The sequence below is a fragment of the Cebus imitator genome, unplaced genomic scaffold, assembly GCF_001604975.1.
Source record: "Cebus imitator isolate Cc_AM_T3 unplaced genomic scaffold, Cebus_imitator-1.0 Scaffold40, whole genome shotgun sequence".
Lineage (NCBI taxonomy): Eukaryota > Metazoa > Chordata > Mammalia > Primates > Cebidae > Cebus > Cebus imitator.
Window position 1 is genome coordinate 5369259 of NW_016107355.1, and position 11429 is coordinate 5380687.

Here is an 11429-nt window from a genome sequence, read left to right on the forward strand (position 1 = left end):
GCAGGAACATTACAGTCAGAAGAGAATGAGATGATATATTCAAATTGCTGAAAGAAAAACCAACCTGTCAGCTAAAAAGACTACACTCAGAACGTTGTCCTTCAGAAATGAAGAAAGACATTATTTCCCAGACAAACAAAATCTTAAAATTTGTCTACCCTAGACTGGCTTTACAGGGAATATTAAAGAGAGTCCCACATCCAGAATCAATAGGACAGTAACTACTGTCATAAAAACATACAAAAGCATAAAAATCACTAATAGAGCAGATATACAAATGAAAAAAGAGAAAGAAAGAAAATCTATCACTACAGAAAAACCAATGCACCAAAAATATTATAAGAAACTATAGAAAATAACTAGGAAACAAATAACAAAATTACAGGAATAAATCCTCATTTATCAATAATAACCTTGAATATGTACAGAATAAATTTCCCATTTAAAGATAAAAACTAGCTAAATTTAAAAAAAAAACTCAGCTATGTGCTGCCTACGAGAAAATTATTCTCTTGTAAAGATACACAAAAATTGAAAATGAAGGGATGAAAAAGATATTCCACACGAAGGCAAGGCAAAAATGAGCAGGAGGCTGTACTTACACCAGATAAAATAGACTTTGTCAAAAACTGCAATGAAACAAATAAAGCCTATATACTGATGAAAGAGTCAATTCAGCAATAACGTATCATAATTATAAATATATATGCACCTGATGTTGGAGCACCCAGATATATAAAACAAATATTATTAGGTCTAAAGGGGGAAAATAGATCCCACTATAATATGTCAGGACTTCAATATCCCATTTATCATACTGGAAAAAATATTTAGAGATAAAATTAACAGGGAAATATTGGACTTAAAGTGTGTTATAGACCAAATAAACTTAATAGATATTTACAGAACTTTTCACCCACCAAAGACAGAATGGACATTCTTCTCATCAGCACATGGAACATTCTCCAGAACAAACAATATCCTAACCACAAAACAAATCTCCATGAATTAAAAATAATGAAAATCATATCAAATATCTTTTTGTTATCACAATGGAATAATGGTAGAAATCAATAACAAGAGGAACTTTGGAAACGTACAAATACTGGGATTTTAAGCAACATGTGCCTGGATGACCTTTGGGCCCAAATGTAAATTAAGAAGAAAATTTAAAAATTTCTTGAAGCCAATGAAAATAGAAAAAGAGCATAACTAAATCTATGAGATGCAGCAAAAGCAGTACTGACTGTGAAGTTCATAACAATAAACAGCTACATCAAAAAGTGGAAAGATTTCAAATAAACAATCCAATGATGCATTTCAGGGAACTAGAACAGCAAGAACAAAGAAAACCCAAAATTAGTAAAAGGAAATTAATAAAGATTGAAGCAGAAATAAACATAGTGACTAAAATCTAAAAGTCAATAAACAAAAAGTTGTTTCTTAAAAGAAATAAACAAGATCAACAAATGATTAGCTAAGAAAAAAGAGAAAATCCAAATAAATAGAATCATAAGTAAAAAAGGGACATTACAACTGATACCAAAGAAACACACAGGGTCATTTGAGACTACTATGAACAACTATACACCAACAAACCAAAAAACGTAAAGGAAGTGGATAAATTCCTAGAAACCTACAACCTACCAAGATTAAAACAGGAAGACTAGAAAACCTGAACAGATCAATAATAAGAATTGAAACTGAAGCCGTAATAAAAAGCTTCCCAACAAAGAAGAACAAGATTTGATGACATCACTGATGAATTCTTCCAAACATTTAAAAAAGAGCTAATGGAAATTCTCAAATTATTCCAAAAAATTAAAGGTGTGAAAATTCTTCCAAATGCATTCTATATGGCCAGCATTACTCCAATATCAAAACCAGACAAGATAACAACAAAGAAAGAAAACTACAGGCCAATAACCCTGATGAATATAGATGCAAAAATCATCAACAAAATAATAGCAAACTGAATCCAACAGCACATCAAAATAGTATATCCTATGATCAAATGGAATTTATCTTAGGAATGTAAGGTTTGTTCAGCAAATGCAAATCAATAAACATGATACATCTCATCAACAGAATGAAGGAGAAATATTATATTAACATCTCAATGGATGCAAACAAAGCATTTGATAAAAGCAAACATATATTTATGATTTTAAAAACCCTCAACAAGTTAGGTATAGAAGTAATGTACCTCAAAACAATAAAGGGTATATATGGCAAACCTATAGCTAAACACATGCTAAAAGAAGAAAAGTTGACAGGAAACCACCATGGCATGTGTATACCTATGCAACAATCCTGCACAATCTGCACATGTACCCCAGAATTTAAAATATAATTTTTTAAAATGTAAAAAAAAAAAAGAAGAAGAAAAGTTTAAAGCTTTCCCACTGAGAACTGAAGCAAAATAAAAATGGCCATTTTTACCTCTCTTACTTAACATAGTACTAAAAGTCATAGCTAATACAGTTAGGCAAAAAAAGGAAAGAAAAGGCAACTAAATTGGAAAGGAGTAAATCTGATTGTCCCTGTCTGCAGATAACATAATTTTATCTATTATAACACATAAAAATTCTACCAAAAACTGTTTAGAACTGATAAATTTAGTAGGGTTGCAGAATACAAAGTCAAATACAAAAGTTAGTAGTGTTTCTATAAATCAGTAACAAACTAGCTAAAAAAATAAATTAAGAAAAAAATCTCATTTACAATCTAGAAAATAATGTGTAGAAATTAATATAACCAAAGAGGTAAAAGATCTCTATGAGGAAAACTATAAATCGACAATGAATAAAATTGAAGAAGACATACCCACAGAAAGAGGGAAGACATAACATGTTTATAGATTGGAAGAATAATTATTCATAATATGACCATACTACCCAAAGTGATCTACAATATCAGTTCAAGCCCTAAAATAATTCCAATGGCATTCTTCAAAGAAAATTTGTATGGATTCACAAAAGATCCCAAATATCTAGGCACTCTTTACCAAAAAACAAAGCTAGAGGCATCACACTAGTTGACTTCAAAATATACTAATCAATGCATCATAATACTGGCATTAAAAAAAAAAATACATTGATCAATGAAACCGAATACAGAATCCAGAAATAAATCAATTTGTTTAAAACCAACAGATTTTCTACAAAGGTGCCAAGAACATTAATGAAAGACAGGACGGTATCTTCACTGAATGGTGCTGGGAAAATTCGATATTCATATGCAGAAGAATGAAACTAGACCCCTATGTCTCACTATACACACAAAAAAACACCTCAAAATGGACTAAAGATCTAAATGTAAGTTCCAAATCTATGAAAGTACTACATGAAAATATAGGGGAGATGCTTCAGGATGTTGATTTGGACAGAGATTTTATGGTTAATACCTGAATAGCACAGGAAACAAAAGGAAAAAGAGACAAATGAGATTATATGAACCTAAAAAGCTTCTGCACAGAAAAGACACAATCAAGAAAGTGAGGAGACAACCTGAAGAGTGGCAGAAAATGTTTTCAAACTATTCATCCAATAAGAGATTAACATCCAGAATAGACAGGTAATTCAAATAACTCAAAAGCAAAACAACAAGTAATTTAAATTAAACATAGGCAAAAGATCTAAACAGACATTTCTCAGAAGATGGCATTCTAATTTTCAACAATTATAAATAAATGCTCAACTTCACTAATCAGCAGGGAAATGAAAATAAAAATCAAAATAAGATATTCTCTCATCGCATTATAATGGGTATTATCAAAAAGACAAAAAATAACAAATACTGGCAAGGATGCAGATATTTTTAAAAACTTATATACATTCTTGGTGGAAATGTAAATTAGTCAGCCATTATGGATAGCAGTACAGAGGCTCCTCAAAAAGCTAAACATAGAACTCCATATGATCCAGCAATCATACTATTAAATATGTATCCAAATGAAAGAATATCTACACATATCCTCTATTCCAGTAATATTCACCATAGCCAAGTAAAAAATCAACCTAAGTGTCCATCAGCAGATGAAATGATTTTAAAAATATGATATATATACACAATAGAATACTATTCAACCATAAAAATATAATGAAATTTTGTCATTCATGGCAACATGCATGAGCCTGGAAGACTATGTTAAATGAAACAAGCCAGGCACGCAAAAATAAATACATGTTTTTATGCATATGTGAAATCTAAAAATGATATAGAAGTAAGGAGAATCGTGGTTACTAGAGTTTAACAGTGAGTGTGAGAGGAGTATAGGAAAAAGTTGATTAACACATAAAAATTACAGCTAGATAGAAGGAATAAGTTTTAGTGTTCTAGAGCCCTGTACGGTGATTATCGTCAACAATAATTTATTGTAATTTTTCAAATAGATGGAAGAGAGGATTTTGAGTATTACCCACATAAATAAATGATAAATGTTTGAGGTGATGTGTATGCCAATTACACTGATTTTGTATGCCTGTATTAAAATACCGCACCATACTCCATAAATATGTACCAATATTATGTGTGCGTTTTATGTATATAATACTATATAGAAGGATAAATGCAATGACTGAATAGAGAGAAATCTCTGAAATGTAATTTATAAAAACAAAACAAATAGAAATTATAAGACTGAAAAGTACCTTAGTTAAAGTAAAACACTCACTACATGGGATTAAAATAAAATTGAAAATGCAGAAGAAAGGGCTAGTCGACTTGAAAAGAAATTACTAGAAATTACCCAATCTAAAAATCAGAGAGAATTCAATAACTGAAAAGATGAGCACAGACTTAGTGACATGTGAGAAACATCAGGTGTATAATACATGTATAACTGAATTTCCAAAAGAACAGGAGAAAATTACTTTGTTAGGAAAGAAATAATTTTTGATGAAATAATGGCTGAGAATTTTTTCAGATTTTATTAAAATTATCATCGTATACATACAAGAAGCTTAGCAAACCTCAGGCATAATAATTAAAAATATGTTCTTTTAAAAAGGGAATGCTTTTGACAAATTTTAGAAGAGCTAACATCTTAAAATATTGATATTGTTTGCTAATCTATGAATATCGTATTTCTTTTCATTTATTTAGGTCTTCTTTATTTCATCTCAGATATGTTTTAAAGTGTTCAGTGTAGAAGACTTGCCCAACATTTGTTAAACTTATTGCTAGCTATTTTATATTCGATGATGGTATTAAAAATTTTCATTTGAAATGGTTAGCTGCTAATACACAAGCATTTAGAGGTAAGCCCAGGCTGGGCATGATGGCTCACACCTGTAACTCCAGTACTTAGAGGGATCAATGCAGGAGGATTGCTTGAAGCTAGGAGTTTGAGAACCCAGACTCGGTGACATGGCAAGACCCCATCTCTGTGAAAAAAATTTAAAAACCAGCTGGTCATGTGGTACATCTGCAGTCCTAGCTACTCAGGAGGCTGAGATGAGAGGATTGCAGTAGTTTGAAGTGACAGTGAGCTATGATCATGCCACTGCATTACAGCGTCAGTGACAGAGAGATACTCTGCTTCTAAAAAAAATTAAAACTTAAAAATAAATAAATGCAAGCCCAATTATACTTTCAAAAATATAATTGACCTAAAGCAATAGTCTTTTCTTAAACTTTATAAATTTTATTTAGGTGTAGGCACAAAAAATATCTATTTAGTATCCATGAACTATTTTATTTTATGAACATTCATTTTACTTTAATTTTTACTATATTTTTATTCTCTTCCATTTATATTTCTTTCTTGTTGATACAGTTATATATTAATATTAACATGTTTAATTTCATATTTTATATCACTGTTAGATAAATAGTTAATATTTTTCATTGATGATGCTTTTAAAAAGAATGTTTACTAATGCTCTAGTTTATTAGTTCATTATTTGGCTATCTCAATTCTACTATTTAATACATTAAAAGTAAGAAAAAGCCTGTTCCAATTTCAGAATCAAGAAAATTCTTACTAAAAAAGTTAATAAAAGATATAGGCATCATATCATGATAAAAGTAACACTTGAGCCAGAAGATACTATGCTTGTAAACATGCTTACACAGCTAACAATAGAGATTTAAAATGTAGAAAGCTGGAGTTTTTATGACCATGGAGAAAATAACAAATTTAGTGAGAAAAGGTAACACTATGCCCAGAAAATGACATAGGATGCATATGTAGACCAAGTAAGGATATACAACGTTTAAAAGCATAATTGATGTTCATAAACTTGACAGCTATGTTCTTACAGCAAAAAAATGGTTTTTTTTTTTTTAATAAATAAGGAAAATGTATAAAAAATAAACTACAAGTGCTTGACAAAGGATATCTCGGTAAGGTCAAGAAAACCAACATCCCACGTTTTTCTTAGTCTGGTTTGTGTTACTATAGCAGAAGATTTCAGGCTGGATAATTTATAAAGAAAAGAGGTTTATTTAACTCACAGGTCTGTAGGCTGGGAAGCACAAGAAGCGTGATGCTGGTGCCAGCATCTGTTCAGCTTCTGGTAAGGGCTTTCATGCTGCAGCACAACATGGTGGAAGGTCAAGGGAAAGTGGGCGGTGCAAAAGGGAGAAACCCAAGAAGCTCCCTGACTTTGTAACAACCCATTCTTGTGGAAACTATTCCATTTCCTGTACAACTGATCCAGTTTCAAAGGATGATAACTCACTCACTTTTTGGAGAATGGTACGAACTTGTTCCTGAGGGATCGGCTCCTGTGACTCAATCACCTCCAACTAGGCCCCACCTCCCAAAATAGCCACATTAGGGATCAAATTTCAATGATGAGACAAATCATTTCCAAACCATAGCAATGTTCTTTAACCATAATGCAATAATAATATAAATTAACAACAAATAGGAAGTAAAAGGGAAAATCAAAATCTATGTAGTAACCTTAAAATATCTAGCAAATAACTGATGAGTTTAAAATAAAACCATTACGTGAAATTATCAAATACTTAGAACTAATGAAAATCAGAAATCTACATTCTATGTCTGGTAGGCAGCTAAAAGTAAACTGAAGGAAAATGTACAGTTCACTCTGTGCATCCACATACATTCGTTGTCATTTTCATCAAAATTCAAAAGAAAAGTACAGAGTTCTGTAAACATTCAATGTTAAACATTAGAATAAACACCACAAATAGTCAAGTCACTATGAAAAATAAATCTTGAGGTGAACTAACCCTACCAGATATTAAAAATATATTGAATATCACTATATTAAATTGAGTGTTATACTGAAATTAAGCCAAAAAATGTGAAAATAATAATACAATTACTTATATGGTTATTGAACTTTTTAAGGACACCAAAAATATAACTTGAAATTAACAAAAATAATATTGAATTTCTATTAAACACTAACAGGAAATGTGTTTATAAATTAAAATATATAAATCAGCTGCAGCATTTACAATTTTTCACATGTTGGCAATACAGCATCCATAGTGTTAACTGCTTGACTTTGAGCTGTCATTTGCAGAAATTTATATCACAAATTAAAGGCAATAGTCCATACAAGAGCGTGTTTCTTAATAAGCCCTTCAATTCCAAAGAGCAAAGAACTCAACAATGTCAAACAGTCTCATAAGCAATTGGGATATATATCTTGTAGAAGCTGAGCACTTCTTAGTGGTTTCCTATTTGTCCCTGATGAATAACTTTTATAAATGAACTCCGTGATCATACTAAGTGGCAATTGTTTTCCTCTAAAAATATTACATTTTTTAGGACAGCTTTTTAAATTTTGACCAAGTATATTCCTTTTAGTCTTTGTCTTGCAAACTGTATTATATGACATTTTAAATGTTTCAGGCTATTTAGAAGACCAGACTTATACAGAGTTACAAAAGATTTAATAATAATGGAGCCCTGTTGAATGCTTGTTGACTATTTTGAGCTTTTCTAATTTTTTAACTTACTGGTGAAGAGCTAGCCCCAACGGCCATGCCCCCATCACCACAGCTATCTTTAAATCTCTCTTCACCTTTATTCTCTCAGCTGGGCACCTCATGGAATATGTTTTATTAATGATTAAGCACTTTCATAACTTTTCAACATTCTTTCTTATCTGCATTGTGAATTTTCCTTTCTTTTCATTTCTTTCTCATGTTTACTTCCTTCTTTGTGACTTAAGACTTTATAGTATTAGCATACTATAATATTCACCTTTCTAAATTTTTTTCATTTTCCAAGCTTATGCTTTACAAAAAATCAAATGTTACGGAATAAAGAATTCATCAGTTTAACCTTTCTGTGATTAACTATAAAATGTAGGATCCTAAAGACTTGATTTATAAAGATTTCTTTACTGATAGAAAAAGCTCTGATTAGTTAATAACAATAATAGTACTTCTTCAAGAATTATAAACATTTATTTAATTATAAAACATTGAACCCAGTCTTTTACTCATCAATATTTCATGGAAGTAAGAAAATTGATAGGCTGTGTAATGAACTACATAGTACGTCTCCAAGAATGCGGATAAAATATTGAAAGCTGTATTGTTTGAATTCAGCTGTTGCCAAGATCTGCATGACAAGATCAAGCTGTTGGAGATGTATGTGTGCTTGTAGGGGTCTAAGGCAGAGAATGAAAGTGGTAGAAAGGTGAATTTTTGATAAAAGACTGACCATTCACTAATAATTCATCAACTTTTAAAGGAATAAAGTTAAAAAGAAAATTGACCAACAAATAGTTAACATGTCAGAGTTTGGGTATATATCAGAAGTGAAATACAACTATCTTTTTTATTATCTTGCATCTTTCCACAGGAATACTCTTAGAATTTAATTACTATTATTATACAGTAACAACTTTGTTCATCATAACAGTAGGAATACTAAATAAGATTTGTTTTGCTGATATATAATGTTTCATGATTGAATATTCACTTAAAATTATTTTTTGAGTTTCTCTACCTACCCTATCATCAAAAAATCTTTTGTGGAGAGAGATCCAAGATGGCTGATCACTAGCAGCTCAGGATTGTAGCTCCCAGTGAAAGCGCAGAGAACGAGAGGATGCCACACTTTCAGGTGAATTTTTGTTGCTCACAGATCAGGAGATTCCCAGCAGAGGAGCCCCACGGGTCACCAGCACGACTCTTGTGGCCAGCGCGGCAGTTTTGCCAGGGCCCCGGCACGGCGGTTCTTGGTGCAGAGTAAATGGGACTGGGTCCCCTTTTCGTCGACGTTTGGAGCTCGGGGAAGGCAGAGTCGCCTATTCAGCTGATTGAAAAAGGGACTCAAGAAGGAAGCCAGACAGGAGATTCCCAGGCAGAAAAGCACCAAGAATCTTAAGCCACTGTTTTGGCCGGCACAGTGGGTTGCTCAGATTCTGGCACTGGGAATCAACAAGTTGGACGTCTACTCAGAGACCTAATTTGAAAGTCGGTAATTACAAAGACGACAGGTGGATAAATTTACAATGATGGGAAGAAACCAGCATAAAAAGGCTGCGAATACCCAAAATCAGAATGCCTCTCCCTCTACGGGGGCTCACAGTTCCTCGTCAACAAGGGAACAAGGCCTGATGGAGAACGAGTGCATTATCCACCTTCAGAAGGTGGATAATAAGAAACTTCTGTGGGTTAAAAGAACATGTTCTAGCCCAATGTAAAGAAACTAAAAGCTTGAAGAAAGGTTTGACAAAATCCTAACGAGAATAGACAACCTAGAGAGGAATATAAGTGAATTAATGGAACTGAAGAATACAATACAAGAACTCTGCGAAGTATGCACAGGTTTTAACAGTCGAATTGATCAAGCAGAAGAAAGGATATCAGAGGTCGAAGACCAGCTTAATGAAATGAAATGAGAAGACAAGATTAGAGAAGAAAGAGTAAAAAGGAATGTGCAAAGTCTCCAAGAAATATGGGACTATATAAAAAGACATAATTTACGTTTGATAGGTATACCTAAATGTCATGAAGAGAATGAATCCAAGCTGGAAAATATTCTTCAGGATATTATTCAGGAAAACTTTTCTAACCTAGTAAGGCAGGAAAATACTCCACTCCAGGTAATGCAGAGAACACCACAAAGATATTCCTCAAGTAGAGCAACACCAAGACACATAATCGTTAGATTCACCAGGGTTGAAATAAAAGAGAAAATTCTAAGGTCAGCTAGAGAGAAAGGTCAGGTTACCCATAAAGGGAAGCCTATCAGACTCACAGCAGATCTCTCAGCTGAAATCCTACAAGCTAGAAGAGAGTGAGGGTCAATATTCAATATCCTCAAAGAAAAGAATTTTCAACCCAGAATCTCATATCCAGCCAAATTAAGCTTCATAAATGAAGGAAAAATAAAATTTTTCATGAACAAGCAAGCACTCAGAGATTTCATCACCATCAGGCCTGCTTTACAAGAGCTTCTGAAATAAGCACTATACACAGAAAGGAACAACCAGTATCAGTCATCCCCAAAACTTACCAAAAGGTAAAGAGTATCTCCATAATGAAGAATCTATATCAACTAATGGGCAAAATAGCCAGCTAGCATTAAATGACAATATTAAACTCACAAATATCAATATTAATCCTAAATTTAAATGGATTAAATGCCCCAATCAAAGACACAGACAGGCAAATTGAATAAAAAGTCAAAACCCATCGGTTCGCTGTATCCAGATCCATCTCATAAGCGAGGACACACAAAGACTCAAAGCACTGGTGGAAGACTTACCAATCAAATGGAGAGCAAAAAAAAAAAAAAAAAAAAAAAAAAAAAAAAAAAAAAAAAAAAAAAAAAAAAAAGAAAACAGGAGTTGTAACTTTCATCTCTGACAAAATAGACTTTAATAATAACAAAGACTAAAAGAAACAAAGAAGGACATTACATAATGGTAAAAGGATCAATGCAACAACAGGAGTCAATGATCATAAATATATATGCACCCAATATAGGAGCACCCAGATCCATAAGACAAGTTCTTAATGACTTATAAAGAGACTCGGACTCCCGCACACTAATAGCGGGAGACTTTGACACCACATTGTTAATATTCGACGGATCGAAGAGATAGAAAATTAACAGGGACATCTATGATTTGAACTTAGACCTGGAACAAGTAAACTCGGTGAATATAGAATTCTTCACCGCAGGTCCACAGAACATACATTTTTCTCAGTATCGTGTTACACCTAATTTGAAAGTGACCACATAATTGGAAGTAAATCATTCTTCAGCATTTGCATAGCATTTCACAGACTTAAATGAAATATTGGTTGGCTGTTTGTTATTTTCTTCCCCTATTCCTTCCTGTCTCCACTGTTAAACACAATTATCAGCATAAAAGAGGTTTTTAATACCTATTTTTAGATTGCATCCCAGCCTGGGCAATAGAGCAAGACTCCTGTTCTCTCTCCCCCTTTCTCTTTCTCTTTCTTTCTTTAAAAAAAAA